Source organism: Olea europaea, chromosome 19, assembly GCF_002742605.1.
Source record: "Olea europaea var. sylvestris chromosome 19, O_europaea_v1, whole genome shotgun sequence".
Lineage (NCBI taxonomy): Eukaryota > Viridiplantae > Streptophyta > Magnoliopsida > Lamiales > Oleaceae > Olea > Olea europaea.
This window is the reverse complement of record NC_036255.1, coordinates 4,351,989-4,362,646: the sequence shown is the minus strand read 5'-3', so window position 1 is coordinate 4,362,646 and position 10,658 is coordinate 4,351,989.

The window sequence follows — 10,658 nt, the reverse complement described above, 5'->3', positions numbered from 1 at the left end:
ATTGAAAACGTGCCAATGAGCCAAATTCAAGTGAATTTTTTTTTTCAAATTTGATTGGAAACACGCCAATGAACAAAACTCAGGTGAAATTTTGGTAAAATTTGATTGTGAACGCGCCAATGAACCAAACAAATGTGAAATTTTAGTCAAATTCGATAGGAAACACCCCATTGAACAAAATCCAGTTGAAATTTTAGTCAAATTTGATTGAAAACGCGCCAGTGAATCATACTAAAGTGAAATTTTAGACAAATTTGATTGGAAGCGCAGTAATGAACAAAATCCAGGCGAAATTTTAGTCAAATTTGATTAGAAACGCACCAATGAACCAAACATAGGCGAAATTTTAGTTGAATTTGATTGGAAACTGGAAACCTGCCAATGAACCAAACCAATGTGAAATTTTAGTTAAATTTGATTGGCAACATGCCAATGAACAAAATCTAGGTGAAATTTTAGTCAAATTTGATTGGGAACGCGCCAATGAACCGAACTCAAGTGAAATTTTAGTCAAATTTGCTAGGAAACACGCCAATGAAGAAAATCTAGGCGAAATTTTAGTCAAATTTAATTGGAAACGCGCCAATGAACCAAACTAATATGAAATTTTAGTCAAATTTGGTTGAAAACACGCAAATGAGCAATATCCATAAGAAATTTTAGTCAAATTTGATTGTAAACATGCCAATGAACTAAACTCAGGTGAAATTTTAGTCAAATTTGATTGGGAACGTGCCACTGAACCGAACCAATGTGAAATTTTAGTCAAATTTGATTCGGAAACATGCAAATGAACAAAAATCAGGTAAAATTTTAGTCAAATTATATTTGAAACGTGCGAATGAACCAAACTCAAGTGAAATTTTAGTCAAATTTGATATGAAACACGGTAATGAACAAAATTCAGGTGAAATTTTAATCAAATTTGATTGGAAACATGCCAATGAACAAAATCCAGGTGAAATTTTTGTCAAATTTGATTGTAAACGCGCCCATGAACTAAATTGAGGTGAAATTTTGGTCAAATTAGATTGGGAACGCGCCAAAGAACGAAACTCAAAAGAAATTTTAGTTAAATTTTATTGGAAGCGCACCAATGAGCAAAATCAAGATTAAATTTTGGTCAAATTTGATTGGAAACGCGCCAATGAACCAAATTCAAGCGAAATTTTAGTCAAATTTGATTGGAAAAACAAAAATGAATAAAATTCAGGTGAAATTTTAGTCAGATTTGATTGGGACCGCGCCAATGAACCAAACTCAAGTGAAATTTTAGTCAAATTTGACAGCATACACGCCAACGAACAAAGTCCAGGTCAAATTGTTGTCAAATTTGATTGAAAATGCACCAATCTACCAAACACAGTTGAAATTTTAGTCAAATTTGACAGCATACACGCCAACGAACAAAGTCCAGGTCAAATTGTTGTCAAATTTGATTGAAAATGCACCAATCTACCAAACACAGTTGAAATTTTAGTCAAATTTAATTGATAACGGCCCGTGAATCAAACCAATGTGAAATTTAAGTCAAATTTGATTGGAAACACGTCAATTAACAAAATCCAAGTGAAATTTTAGTCAAATTTGACTGTAAACGCCCCAATGAACTAAATTCAGGTAAAATTTTAGTCAAATTTTATTGGGATGAACCAAACCAATGTGTAATTTTAGTCAAATTTGACTGTAAACGCCCCAATGAACTAAATTCAGGTAAAATTTTAGTCAAATTTTATTGGGATGAACCAAACCAATGTGTAATTTTAGTCAAATTTGATTGGAAACGCGCTAGTAAATCAAATTCAAGTGAAATTTTAGTCAAATTTGATTGGAAGCGCAGCAATGAACAATATTTAGGAGAAATTTTAGTCAAATTTGATTGGAAACGTGCCAATGAACCAAACACAGGTGAAATTTTAGTTAAATTTGATTAGGAACATGCCAATGAACCAAACCAATGTTAAATTTAATTCAAATTTGATTGGAAACACGCAAATGAACAAAAAGAGGTAAATTGCCAGAAAGTTTCTTAAATTTGATCCTTGCATCATCTGGTCTCGATCGGATTAACTCTTTGACGAAATGGATGCTTTAGGGGAAGGACTGCAGAGAATACTTGATCCAAATAGCAAGAAGAAGCCTAACAATGAAATCAGCAGCCCCTTTTGTCACCCCAGGTGAGGAGTTCGGCTAAGCTGGAAAGATAGATCGAGTTTAACCTCTTGAGTTCATCGCCTATGGAAGCTTGCTGATAGCGAGGAAGTGATGACATGCTGAGCCTTTCTTTGCCAGGAGAGGAAGAGAAAAAGGGTCATACAAAGGCTGAATAAAGCTCTCTTGGAGTAGCATCTGAATGTCCAGGTGAAATTTTAGTCAAATTTGATTGGTAATGCGCCAGTGAATCCAACTGAAGTGAAACTTTAGTCAAATTTGATTGGAAACGATCCAATGAACAAAATTCAGGTGAAATTTTAATCAAATTTGATTGGAAACATACCAACAAACCAAACCAATGTGAAATTTTAGTCAATTTTATTGGAAGCACACCAATGAAAAAAAATCGAGATGAAATTTTAGTCAAATTTGATTGGAGACGCACCAATGAACCAAACTCAAGTGAAATTTCAGTCAAATTTGATTGGAAACATGCAAATGAACAAAATCCAGGTGAAATTTTAGTCAAATTTGATTGGAGACGCACCAATGAACCAAACTCAAGTGAAATTTCAGTCAAATTTGATTGGAAACATGCAAATGAACAAAATCCAGGTGAAATTTTAGTCAAATTTGATTGGGAACGCACCAATAAACCAAACAAATGTGAAATTTTAGTGAAATTTGATTTTAAACGTGCCAATGAAACAAACTCAGGTGAAATTTTAGTCGAATTTGATTGGGAACGCACTAATGAACCAAACTAATGTGAAATTTTAGTCAAATTTGATTGAAAATAGGCCAGTGAACAAAATCTAGGGGAAATTTACGTCAAATCTGATTGGGAATGCGCCAATGAATCAAACTAATGTGAAATTTAATTCAAATTTGATTGGAAACACGCAAATGAACAAAATTCAGGTGCAATTTTAGTCAAATTTGATTGGTAACGTGCTAGTGAATCAAACTCAAGCGAAATTTTAGTCAAATTTGATTGGAAATGTGCCATTAACAAAATCTAGGTGAAATTTTAGTCAAATTTGATTGGAAACACGCAAATGAACGAAACCAATGTGAGATTTTAGTCAAATATTATTGGAAGCGCACCAACGAAAAAAATCGAGATGGAATTTTAGTCAAATTTGATTGGAAAAATGCCAGTGAAAAAAATCTAGGTGAAATTTTAGTTAAATTTGATTGGGAACGCACCAACGAACCAAACTTAAGTGAAATTTCAGTCATATTTGATAGGAAACGCACCAAAGAACAAAATTCAGGTGAAATTTTAGTCAAATTTGATTGGGAACGCGCCAATGAGCCAAACTCAAATGAAATTTTAGTTAAATTTGATAGGAAACACGCCATTGAACAAAATCCATGTGAATTTTTAGTCAAATTTGATTGGAAACATGCTAATAAACAAAATTCAGGTGAAATTTTAGTCAAATTTGATAGGAAACACGCCATTGAACAAAATCCATGTGAATTTTTAGTCAAATTTGATTGGAAACATGCTAATAAACAAAATTCAGGTGAAATTTTAGTCAGATTTGATTGTAAATGCACCAATGAACCAAACTCAGGTGAAATTTTAGTCAAATTTGATTGAAAACACGCCAATGAACGAAACAATGTGGAGTTTTAGTCAAATTTGATAGGAAACACGCAAATGAACAAACTCCAAGCAAAATTTTCGTCAAATTTGAGAGGAAACATGCTAATGAACAAAATCCAGGTAAATTTTTAGTCAAATTTGATTGGAAACACGCCAATAAACAAAATTTAGGTGAAATTTTAGTAAAATTTGATTGTAAACGCACCAATGAACCAAACTCAGGTGAAACTTTAGTCAATTTTGATTGAGAATTCGCCAATAGACCAAATCAATGTGAAATTTTAGTCAAATCTGATAGGAAACACGCCAATAACAAAAAGTTAGGTGAAATTTTAGTAAAATTTGATTGGAAACACGCAAATGAACAAAATCTAGGTGAAATTTTAGTCAAATTGGATTGGGAATGCGCAAATGATTCAAACTCAAGTGAAATTTTTGTCAAATTTGATTGGAAACACGCCAATGAGCAAAAGTCAGGTGAAATTTTAGTCAAATTTGATTGTAAATGCGCCAATGAACCAATCCAATGTGAAATTTAAAGCAAATTTGATAGGAAACACGCAAATGAACAAAATCCAAGTGAAATTTTAGTCAAATTTTATCGGGAACGTGCTAATGAACCAAACCCAAGGGAAATTTTAGTCAACTTTGATAGGGAACACGCTAATGAACAAAATCCAGGTGAAATTTTAGTCAAATTTGATTGGATACGCGATAGTGAGTCAGTCTCAAGTGAAATTTTAGTCAAATTTGATTAGAAGCGCAGCAATGAACGATATCCAGGCGAAATTTTAGCCAAATTTGATTGGAAACGTGCCAACGAACTAAACTCAGGTGAAATTTTAGTCAAATTTGATTAGAAGCGCAGCAATGAACGATATCCAGGCGAAATTTTAGCCAAATTTGATTGGAAACGTGCCAACGAACTAAACTCAGGTGAAATTTTAGTCAAATTTGATTGGAAACATGCAAATGAACAAAATTCAGATGAAATTTTAGTCAAATTTTATTGGGAACACGCTAATAAACCAAACACAAGTGAAATTTTAGTCAAATTTTATAAGAAACATGCAAATGAAATTTTAGTCAAATTTAACAGGAAACATGCCAATGAACAAAATTCAGGTGAATTTCTACTCAAATTTGATTGGAAACATGCCAATAAAAAAAATTCAGGTGTAATTTTAGTCAAATTTGATTGTAAACACACCAATGGACCAAAACTCAGGTGAAATTTTTGTCAAATTTTATTGGGAAAGCACCAATGAACCAAACCAATGTGAAATTTTAGTCAAATTTGATTGGAAACATGCCAATGAACAAAATCTAGGTGAAATTTTAGTGTAATTTGATTGTAAATGCGCCAATGAAATGAACTCAGGTGAAATTTTTTTAAATTTGATTGGGAACGAGCTAATGAACCAAACCAATGTGAAATTCAAGTCGAATTTGATTGGAAGCGCACCAATGAACAAAATCCAGACGAAATTATAGTCCAATTTGATTGAAAACGCTCCAATGAGCCAAACTCAAGTGAATTTTTGTTTCAAATTTCAATGGAAACACACGAATGAACAAAACCCAGGTGAAATTTTGGTAAAATTTGATTGTGAACGCGCCAATGAACCAAACAAATGTGAAATTTAGTCAAATTCAATAGGAAACACGCCATTGAACAAAATCCAGGTGAAATTTTAGTCAAATTTGATTGGAAATGTGCCAGTGAATCATACTTAAGTGAAATTTTAGTCAAATTTGATTGGAAGCGCAACAATGAACAAAATTCAAGCGAAATTTTAGTCAAATTTGATTGGAAACCCGCCAATGAACCAAACCAATGTGAAATTTTAGTCAAATTTGATAGAAAACACACCAACGAAAAAAATTCAGGTCAAATATTAGTCAAATTTGATTAGAAACGCGCAAATGAATCAAAGTAATGTGAAATTTTAGTCAAATTTTATTGGAAGCGCACCAATGAATAAAATCGAGATGAAATTTTAGTCAAATTTGATTGGAGACGCACCAATGAACCAAACTCAAGTGAAATTTCAGTCAAATTTGATTGGAAACACGCAAATGAACAAAATTTAGGTGAAATTTTAGTCAAATTTGATTGTAAACGTGCCAATGAACCAAACTCAGGTGAAATTTTAGTCGAATTTGATTGGGAACGCGCTAATAAACCAAACCAACGTGAAATTTTAGTCGAATTTGATTGAAAACACTCTAATGAACAAAATCCAGGTGAAATTTTAGTCAAATCTAATTGGGAACGTGCCAATGAACCAAACCAATGTGAAATTTAATTCAAATTTGATTGGAAACACGCAAATGAACAAAATCCAGGTGAAATTTTAGTCAAAATTGATTGGTAATGTGCCAGTGAATCAAACTCAAGTGAAATTTTAATCAAATTTGATTGAAAACGTGCCAATGAACAAAATCCAGGTGAAATTTTAGTCAAATTTGATTGGAAACGCTCAAATGAACGAAACCAATGTGAAATTTTAGTTAAATTTTATTAGAAGCACACCAATGAAAAAATCGAGATGGAATTTTAGTCAAATTTGATTGGAAACGCACCAATGAACCAAACTCAAGTTAAATTTTTGTAACGCCCCAACCCCTAGTGGAAAACATGCAAATATTTCATATTATGCAATCCCCTTTAAGCCCTTAGCTTTTGCCCAAGTCCATTACATATCTTTGAATAACACATCTCTAAATCATATCAAAGCATCATAATATAAACATAATCATTAACTTTAAACATGAACATACCTGGGCCATAGGATGAGATTGATGGATGGATGCACGATGCCATGGAATACCTTAAACTTTTCATTTTCCTTTTGTTTTTAAAAAAAACATACTTGGTCTACAGAACCGGCTAAACCTTGCTCTGATACCACGCTATAACGCCCCGACGCCTAGTGGATCGGAATGCTACTTACTTTACTTAGCTTAACTGGTGGTTTAGTAACAAGTGTATACGTCTTAGCGGAAGCTTACATCTTCGGATAATAATTTAAATAACAATACTTCAAATACTTTAAACAAAAACACTGAATCATTTTTCAAAACAACAAAATGTAATTTATTTGAAGAAAACATAACTTGTTCTCGCATTCTGCGTTATTCAAAACTTTAAAGAAATAACATTGGAAAACATTTCATAAAAATACATCCAAATCACTTATTCACCGAATTTTCATGGGCTCGTTGCATCACTCTCCATCTTCTCCTCCATCCATGCCCGAAGTAGAATTCCTTCAATCTGTAGAGATGGGATTAAACCCGTGAGCTGAAAGACTCAATAGGTGTTATAGGTGCATTCGTGATCAAGCTATATATTTCAAAATATTAACTTTATAACTTTTCATACATGTCGTACCCGGAGGCACCATTTGACATGAAGGGGTATGCCGTACTCAAGGGCACCATTTGACATACGAACATTTCTTCAACATAGAGGGGTATGCCGTACCGGAGTACCATTTGACATACAACCTAACATAGAGGGATATGCCGTACTGGAGTACCATTTGACATACAAACATTAACATGAATCGAAATTTATAACTTAACATGATTAAACACATTACACCTCTACCTACCTTAATTGAAGCTTTTGAAACTTTGAAAACTTGGATTGAAAACTTCGATGAAACTTGGATATTGAAAGAAATGCACTTCTTGGATGTTTGAAAACCGTTGAGAATTGATGCTTGAAAACACTTCTTAAACTTCTAGGAAAAATAGTTATCCTCCCTCTCTTTTTCTCTCTTGGAAACTCTTTCGTTAGTATGTAAAAGCTCTTGCTTTTGGTATGAGAAAAAATGAGTGAAATGAGGTCTCTATTTATATGTAAATATCCCATAACTTAAAGCAAATGAAGGGTCAAATTTCATTTAAGAGAGAAAACATGGGTGTCATTTAAATTTGAGGTTAAATGCTTCAATTTAGTGGGGTTTTTATTGCCAAAAATGTGGGTGGCCCTTTGATAAAATAATTGATGAAAATAAATATTTAAATTCTAGAGAAAAACGAGAATTTTCATTTCAGGTAGTTTCGGTCGACTGGTTGTAGTCCGATTGACACTGCACAGCCTTCAGTGTTTCTATCATAACTTCTTCTCTCGATATCCGATTGAGGTAATTCAAAGTGCGTTGGAAAGCTAACTCAAAGAACTACAAGTTTTATTTAGATATAATTTTCCAAATCGAATGTTTCCTATGTCGAAAATGGGTCTCAAGTGAGACTAAAAATCTGAAATATACTTTAGTCATCCAATATTCATGTCTTAGTGCCACTAAGGTGTTTAGAATTATTTGGGGTTCTAAAATTTTAGTCAAATTTGATTTGAAAAAATGCAAATGAAAAAAATTTAGGTGAAATTTTAGTCAAATTTGATTGGGAACATGCCAATGAACGAAACTTAAGTGAAATTTCAGACATATTTGATAGGAAACGCGCCAAAGAACAAAATTCAGGTGAAATTTTAGTCAAATTTGATTGGGAACGCACCAATTAACCAAACTCAAGTGTGTTTTAGTCAAATCTGATAGGATAGACACCAATGAACAAAATTCAGGTGAAATTTTAGTCAAATTTGATTGGAAGTGCAGCATGAACAAAATCCAGGCGAAATTTTACTCAAATTTGATTGGAAACGCACCAATGAACCAAACTTATGTGAAATTTGGGTCAAATTTAATTGGGAGCGCGCCCATGAACCCAACCAATGTGAAATTTTAGTCAAATTTGATTGTAAACACGCCAATTAACATAATCCAGGTGAAAATTTTAACCAAAATTGATTGTAAACATGCTAATGAACCAAACTCAGGTGAAATTTTAGTCAAATTTGTTTGGAAACGCGCCAATGAACCAAACCAATGTGAAATTTTAGTCAAATTTAATTGGAAACATGCAAATGAAGAAAAATGAGGAGAATTTTTAGTCAAATTTGATTGGAAAAGCGCCAATAAATCAAACTCAAGTGAAATTTTAGTCAAATTTGGTAGGAAACACGCCAATGAATAAAATCAGGTGAAAGTTTAGTTAAATTTGACTGGGAACACACCAATTTATATAATTCAGGAGAAATTTTAGTCAAATTTAATTGGAAACGCGCCAATGAACCAAACTCAGGTGAAATTTTAGTCAAATTTGACTGAGAATGCGCCAATGAACTAAACTAATGTGAAATTTTAGTCAAATTTGATAAGAAACACGTCAATGAAAAAAATTAAGGTAAAATTTTAATCAAATTTGATTGGAAACGTGCCAGTGAATCAAACTCAAGTGAAATTTTAGTCAAATTTGATTGGAAACACGCAAATAAACCAAACTCAAGTGAAATTTTAGTCAAATTTGACTGGAAACACGCCAACGCACAAATTTAACAAAATCCAGGTGAAATTTTAGTCAAATTTGACTGGAAACACGCCAACGCACAAATTTAACAAAATCCAGGTGAAATTTTAGTCAAATTTGATTGTAGATGCGCCAATGAACCAAACTCAGGGGAAATCTTAGTCAAATTTGTTTGGGAACACGCCAATGAATCAAACTCAAGTGAAATTTTAGTCAAAATTGATTAGAAACAAGCCAATGAACGAAACCTAGGAGAAATTTTAGTCAAATTTGAATGGAAACACACCAATGAACAAAATTCAGGTGAAATTTTAGTCAAATTTGAATGGAAACACACCAATGAACAAAATTCAGGTGAAATTTTAGTCAAAGTTGATGGAAGAGCACCAATGAACAAAATCCAGACGAAATTTTAGTCAAATTTGATTGAAACGCGCCAATGAACCAAGCTCAAGTGAAATTTTAGTCAAATTTGATTGGAAGAGCACCAATGAATAAAATCCAGACGAAATTTTAGTCAAATTAACAAAACCCCGATGAAATTTTAGTAAAATTTGATTGGAAACATGCCAACATACAAAATTCAGGTGAAATTTTAGTCAAATTCGATTGTTAACGCGCCAATGGACCAAACTCAGGTAAAATTTTGGTCAAATTTGATTGGGAACGCGCTAATGAACCAAACTCAAGTGAAATTTTAGTCAAATTTGATTGGAAACACCCTAATAAACAAAACCCATGTGAAAGTTTGGTCAAATCTGATTGGAAACGTGCCAATGAACCAAACTCAAGCGAAATTTTATTCAAATTTGATTGGAAACACGCCAATGAACAAAACCCAGGTGAAATTTTAGTCAAATTTGATTGGAAACGTGCTAATGAATCAAACTCAAGTGAAATTTTGGTCAAATTTGATCAGAAGCGCAACAACGAACAAAATCCAAGCAAAATTTTAGTCTATTTTGATTGAAAACACGTCAATGAACAAAATCCAGGTGAAATTTAAGTCAAACATGATTGGAAACACGCCAATGAACAAAATTCACGTGAAATTTTAGTCAAATTTGATTGTAAACGCGTCTATGAACCAAACTCAGGTGAAATTTTAGTCAAATTTGATTGAGAACATGCCAATGACCAAAACACAGGTGAAATTTTAGTCAAATTTGATTGGGAACGCGCCAATGAACCAAACTCAAGTGAAATTTTAGTAAAATTTGATAGGAAACACGCCAATGAACAAAATCTAGGTGAAATTTTAGTCAAATTTGATTGGAAACACGCCAATGAATCAAACTCAAGTGAAATTTTAGTCAAATTTGATTGGAAACACGCCAATGAATCAAACTCAAGTGAAATTTTAGTCAAATTTGATTGGAAACACGCCAATGAACAAAATTCATGAGAAATTTTAGTCAAATTTGATGTAAACATGCCAGTGAACCAAAATTAGGTGAAATTTTAGATAAATTTGATTGCAAACGCCAATGGATCAAACTCAAGTGAA